Raw genomic sequence first — 6,826 nt, 5'->3', positions numbered from 1 at the left:
TTTTCTCAAATGCCTTTATAGTGGGGAATGCAGGCGTGAGGCTAAGCCTCGTCTTTTAGCCTGTCCATAAGGCGATTTCACGGCCAGCCTGGCTGATGTAAATGATCTTGCAGCCCGTGTCTTTGGTGTGACCACAGCTTGTACACTCTACTGATGCTAGGTTGGCTCTCAGAGTGTTTTCAAAGTAAAAAAAAAAAAAATAAGCCTTTGGCCTTGGTTGGACGTGGTATGCCTCTCCTTTAGAGTACATTTTCGAAATACCAGTGTTCTCCTTTCAGTGTGGACTATGAGTGGCCAAGTCAGATCCAGATCCAGAACCAGAATCAAAGAAAGAAAAGATAATCCAGGGTCTAAAGAGCAGGTGGGTGTGAGTACTTCCGTGTTGGATGTTTTCGATTACCTTCCATTTATTGCTCTGAAAATTTTGTTGAGCTGCAGGCATACAAATACAGTGATAAAATCTTCTCTGCTGATAAAGGGAGGGAAACATTGAACCAGAAGGCTTCCATATTTCTGTTGCCCATGCAAATACACCCTATGGCTCCTTTGTCATGCTTATTAACGACAGATTGTGCATATCCATCCCAGCATAGTTTACAGTAGCCTCCAAAGTGCTTGTGGTTACCTTTGTTGGAGTAGCCGCTGTGTGGGAAGAGTCACTTCTAAGAATAAGTGCATAGAATCATGATGTGGGAGTGTCTTTATGCTTATTCCTTATTTGATATCAAAATGTATAATGTATATTTATACTGTTAGCATGTATTAACAACCCAACTTTTTATTTGCCCACATACACACACCCACACACACACCCTTAGGAGCAGCAACCCAGTGATGAGCAACCGAAAAAAAGGGAGGCACCACCTGAGAGTCAGGATATTCTGCCTGATCAAGGGAAGGAAGTTGAAGCAGGACCTGTGGCTCAAGGTGAAGGGAAAGGGAAGGAGAATGACTGTGGGGGCAGGGGGTGTATGTGGGCATCATGCGTTATGACGAACCATTGCAGGAGGAAAGAAAACATTGGAAGAGACTCTCAGTCATTTCCCGAAAACGGGTGGAAGATGTGAAGAGTGTATAGTGTGCAGCTTCCTGTAGTCCTTCACCGTAACCAATTTCCCTTTTTCCTCGAGAATTAATCGGTGTGCTTGAAAATGCTGTCCTCTCTAAATTAGAGGAAAATGTTTAACTACAAAACTATACATCGCTTCCCTAGTTTAATTTGTTCTTCTTAGAATATTTTTGTGTGTCCTTTTCACTCATTTCATCAAAAGCGTAAGCACTAGTCAACAGGATAGGCAGAGTGGCACGTCAACGTATCCTGTAACATGTGGAATAAAGCCAGTTTGCATACGGATGGGAGCCCCATTTTATAAATGAGAAAACTAAGGCTCAGGGATTGTGGCTTGCCAAAGACTGCTTGACACATGGAGATACACCTCGTAGTTCAGTACAAAGTTTGCGTTCTTGGGGAAGCTGGCAGGCTCAGTCGGTAGAGCATGTGACTCTCGGTGTCGGGGTCGAGAGTTCAAGGCCCATACTGAGTGTAGAGATTACTTAAAATAAGCAATTTTAAAGAGGTCTGTGTTCTTCCTACCATCTGTGTTGTTTTACAAACAAGTGAATGGTTTTGTATCGAATGCTTAGTAGTCAAATGTGTCTGTACTGTAAAGTAGCTTATTAGTGGCACAGGAATCAGTCCAGTTCAGTGGAGCAGGAGAGAGACTCCAGAAAAGAGCTCAGTGAATGATAGCCACTGTCTGATTAATCATTCAGGAAACTGGCATTAGGGTCACTACGTTAATATGATTTTTACGTGGCCTTAAAAGGTGTTGAAGTACTTTTACGATTAGGAAAATCAAAAGGATCTTAAAACGATCATGAAACAAGAAATGAATGTCTTCCAAATGGAACATCTTCATCAAGTACTTGTAGTGAATTATTGACACCGTTCAGGCCATGGAGTGTGTTAGGAATTCGCTGTTAAGAGGTTTCCACAATACGACTGACGACAAAGTTCATTAATTTCTTTCCACCCTACTTGTCCCTACTGTCTCACTGCCAGACAGAAGTGGGGCTGTTAATCACTACTGTTTTGCTGTTACTTTTGGAACTTTGCTCTATACATGACTGCTTTATCCTAAGTTATACATAGAGGGACTTTGCACTTAAATCGAACGGGTAAAATTGGACAAAATACCCTGCAGATTGCCCTACTACGGAATGGATGTCACTAGTATAGGATTTGTTAGAGGCCCACGAATACACTCAGCTTATCCTTCGGAAAACTACGTTGTACTTTTTAAATAAAATCTTATGCGTGGTGTAGACTTGATTTCCCACATGTAGCTGATGCTCTCTATTCTAAGAACACTATGGTAATAGAAAGGAAATGAAGTGCAGTGGGCTTTATCTTTAGAATGTCCCTTGAAATAAAGCAAATCGTACTACAGGAAAACAAGGGTGTGAAATGCATTTTCCCATCACATTTTTTTATCACCCTAGCCTATAGGCTTTTATTGGTTTATATTTCATATTTACTGCTTAAATCGATTACCTTTGTGTTTTAAGGACGGGACCTGCAAGCTGATCTCCAGGAGCTGCCTCAGGCAAAGGCTGGGGGTATAACTGAAGATGACCCTGATGCAAGGGGCCAAGTCTACCCTTCTTAGAGCCCATTAAAATGCCGGAAGCAGGTATGTTATCCATTGACAGTGCAAAGTATGAGGGTCTTTCCCCGAATATTATATCTTTACGTATGCAGATACAACTTTAATGATACATTTCTAACAGGGGTTGCATATGAAGATTACTTTCCCAAGTAGATCAAACATCCTGCCGGCCTGACTTATACACAAGTAGAGATAGAAACAAATTGGGTCAAAGCCTTATTAAATCATACAATATGAAACCATTTTCTTTTTTTGAGTATAAATACTTCAACGAACTGCTAATAATATTCAGATCCTTCTGTAAGTTCTGCTTTTATCAAACACAGAATTCATTTGGATTGAATATCAGTTTGTATGAAATATGCTGAGGCACTGAGGTAGGTTCTACCCGCGGCTGAAATATAACGTGTATGATTTTCTGACAATCCCTTAACTTCTGAACCCATCTTTACTCATAATATATATTGAGTTGAATTCTGATATAGTACAATCATTTTTAATGCTGATATTTGTATTCTGGGGTTCTGTTGGTTACATAGAATACAAAGATGTTGTATTTTGCATGATTTTTTTTTATCAGATAACATCTTTGGTCAAATTTTAACATGTGAATTGAAATTTGGCTGCCACCGGGAGCAACAAAACACAATGGTTGCTGTTTGTGTTTCTCTATGGCGATCTGGACCCCTATTCCCGTTTTTGGTTTCAAATGTTTGTTTAATTTCTATGTAGTGAACGCATAGTGAAATACTGGTTTCAGGAGTAGAATTTAGGGATTCATCCCTTACCTATAATACCCAGTGCTCATCACATCCGGTACCCTCCTTAACACCCATCACCCATTTAGCCCATCCCCAACCCATCTTCCTCCATCAACACTCAGTTTCCTCTCCATAGTTAAGAGTCTCACGGTCGGCTTCCCTCTCTCTTTTTTTCTGTCCCATATGTTCATCTGTTTTGTTCCTTAAATTCTACCTATGAGTGAAATCATGTTATTTGTTTTTCTCTGACTGACTTTTTTCGTTAGCATGATATACTCGAGGACTTCCACATCATTGCAAATGGCAAGATTTCATTCATTTGCATGGCTGAGTCATATTCTACTGCACACACGCACACACACACACACACACACACACACACACACACACACACACACACACGTCTTCTCTATCCGTTCATCGATCGGTGGACATTTGGGCTCTTTCCATAGTTTGGCTATTGTTGAAACTGCTGCTCTAAACATTGGGGTGTTTGTACACTTTGAGTCTGTAATTTTGTGTCCCTCGGGTAAAAACCTCATAGTGTAAATGCTGGGTCACAAGGTAGTTCTATTTTTAACTTTTCTAGGAACGTCTATACTGTTTTCCACAGCGACTGTCCCAGTTTGCATTCCCACCAACAGCGTAAGAGGGTTCCCCTTTCTCCACATCCTCACCTACATAGCTCGTTTCCTGCTTTGTTAATTTTACCCATTTGACAGGTGTGAAGTGTGTGACCATATAATCTGTTCGAGAGACTGGAACGCCGTTAAGGCCAACACCGTTAAGGCAAACGGTTACCCTACTGAATCAATGACGTAAGGGAAACACTAGCTGACAAAAACAGCTTTCCGCTTAACCAGAACAAAGAATAACTTACATGTGGTCCTCATTGCTCTACTCCCATCACTTACGCAGTAACCAACTTGGCATTATTCCTTCGGCATCATATATTCACAATATTATTTCAAGTTGAGGCCTTTAAGTGATACTTACGTGTACATTTTTGTTTTTCAGCTCTTTGCATGTTGTTTGGAGTTTTTGTAAACCTGCATTCGCCTTTTGCTCTCCATTTAAAACTACCTTTTAATAGGCTCATTTCATTTTGTGTGTTGTGAACCTGAACTGTCTTTTTGTATTGTTGTACCAATAGAAAGTGGGGTGTGTTCAAAAAATATTGGTAAAATATACGCTTGGAATTCTATCTTATAAAATGAAAACTATAATGTCCTTCCTGTACCATGAATTTAGTCGACATACGATTCTGCTGAGTAGTATTTCTAACTGTTACATCTACCTTACAGGTGCAGGACTACTCCAGATTTAAACAAGGACAAGCTGAAACATGCAGACTACTCTTATGTGGGGTACTTCACTGTTGTAGTTCTCTCAATAAAGTGTTACAGACGTTCCACAAAGAATCTTTTGAAATCTGTGTTAAACTTCTCCCAAGTAGGGGGTGCCTGGGTCTCAGTCCCTTAAGCAGCTGACTCTTGGTTTCAGCTCAGGTCATAATTCATTGGTCATGGGATGGACCCCGAGTCTGGCTCGATGCTCCTCGGGAAGTCAGCTTGAACGATTCTGTCCCTCTGCTCCTGTTCCCTCCGTCCCTCCCTCCCTCCGTCCCTCCCTCTCTCTCTCTCTCTCTCTCTTAAATTAATAAACCTTTAAAGGAAAACTTATTCTGAGTAGTCGATGCTATCAAAATTAGGTCACTTTTTGAAATGTTATAGTCCGATTGAGCTGATATACACAGATATATCTGTACATTGAATTTCTGTCCAGCAACCGTGCTACGTATGCTTTAATAAGTGTACATCGACCTCCGTTTTGAGTTTCAACAGACACAATGATATCATCTTTGAACACTGACAGTTTCTCTCTGCCATTTTAAACCTTTCCCCTTTTTTTCTCGTTGGACAACATTGGACAGACCCACCCAGTACAATGTTGAAAGAACTGGCCACGATGGACAGCCTTGTCTTATTCCTGATAAATTGGATAATATTTAACATTTTGTCTATTTACTGTGAAGGAAAGGAAGTTCCATTCTTACTCTCGTTTACCATGAATATTTCTATTGAAAATATGTTGACTTCCAGTAAACACTTGCAGTACGTTTATTCAGATGAGTGTAGGATTTCCCTTCATTAATCTGTGAATGTGATGAATTACTTACATATTGTCCTATGTTTAAACCAACCATACATTACCGGGAGGGCAGGGTCATGATATATTATCTTTCTGAATACTCTACTTCTTAATAATTTGTTTAGATTTTTACGACTATCCTCATGAGTGTCATTAGCAGACACTTTTATATACTGTCTTGGATATTGGTATCAAGGCCATACTAGCTTCATAAAATGAGTTGGTATGTAAAACCTCTTTTCCGCTTCTCTGGAACTGAAGACTCTGGAAGGCTGGGAGTAACGTAGGACTAGACTTGCCCGTGTTCAGCTGTGTCTGGATCGCCTCTCTCTTTTGCAGTCGGACCCTCCCTAAATGGCAGGTGACTGAAGGGACACCTCCAGGTTCCCATCCTTTGAAATTTTGTGAGGGGCCCATCTTCCCTGCAAGACACCTCTAATGATGCTGTCACTCCAAAAGCTACCTGCTCCAGTTTCTATACTCTTACGAATCTTCTATACCCAGAAAGCTAAAGGTCATGGCTCTGTTAACTACATAATTTTGATCTGTGCTGTCTGATTGTGAATAGCTGGCCAACCTCGACTTCTCTCCCGTGACGACCATAGGTCCATTTATTGGGCTTTTTAAAAAACAAGAGTTAGTATTAAAACTCTTATTTATGTTAGCCACTTCTTTCTCCTGGGTTCCATACATTTATAACCTCATTTAATCTTCACAAAAAGGTGGGTCACAGTGTACCCCAAACTTACGTCTCACTCTAATAAGCAGTAGATTTTGGGATTTAGTTCCAATTTAGATGTCCTTGCTCTTTCTCAAAGGAAATACTCCTGAAAATGTTGGCCAGGAAAACTGACAGGTACATGATGATGATACTGGTAATCTGATGTTTACATAAAAGTTTATAGTAATTTCTTCTTATTTTTCGAGGTGAAGGTTTTGTGTTTTGTTTTTTGTTTTTTGTTTTTTTTTTTTTTTGACTTGAGGGGTTTTATCCTTCTTTTGAAGGAAAGGTTTTCCAAACTGTGGCACACAGACGTCACACGGTTTTTCAGATGAAATCACTGATTTGGAAAGAAAGATTTAAATTTAAGTATGGGGGACAGGTAATACAAACATTTCAATTCTTAATATACTAGCACACTGAATTTACAGTGCTATAGAAAAATATAACTCTAACCCTAAAGCAAATTGGCGCAGTTTATAGAGAGAAGTGTAACTCATGTCACAAGCTCCATGGCAAAAGAG

At 40.0% G+C, this 6,826-nt stretch overlaps 1 long non-coding RNA gene across 1 annotated transcript; it reads left to right on the top strand.

Annotated features, from left to right (window-relative positions):
* Window positions 1–237: 237 nt before the first annotated feature.
* Window positions 238–5,088, top strand: LOC118356549. Its single transcript, XR_004819842.1, has 4 exons — window positions 238–361; window positions 819–927; window positions 2,569–2,693; window positions 4,735–5,088. It is a non-coding gene; the product is annotated as an uncharacterized LOC118356549 (long non-coding RNA).
* The last annotated feature ends 1,738 nt before the right edge of the window (window positions 5,089–6,826 follow it).

The sequence above is a fragment of the Zalophus californianus genome, chromosome X, assembly GCF_009762305.2.
Source record: "Zalophus californianus isolate mZalCal1 chromosome X, mZalCal1.pri.v2, whole genome shotgun sequence".
In the NCBI taxonomy this organism is placed as follows: Eukaryota; Metazoa; Chordata; class Mammalia; order Carnivora; family Otariidae; genus Zalophus; species Zalophus californianus.
This window is presented reverse-complemented; position numbering and strand designations above follow the sequence as displayed.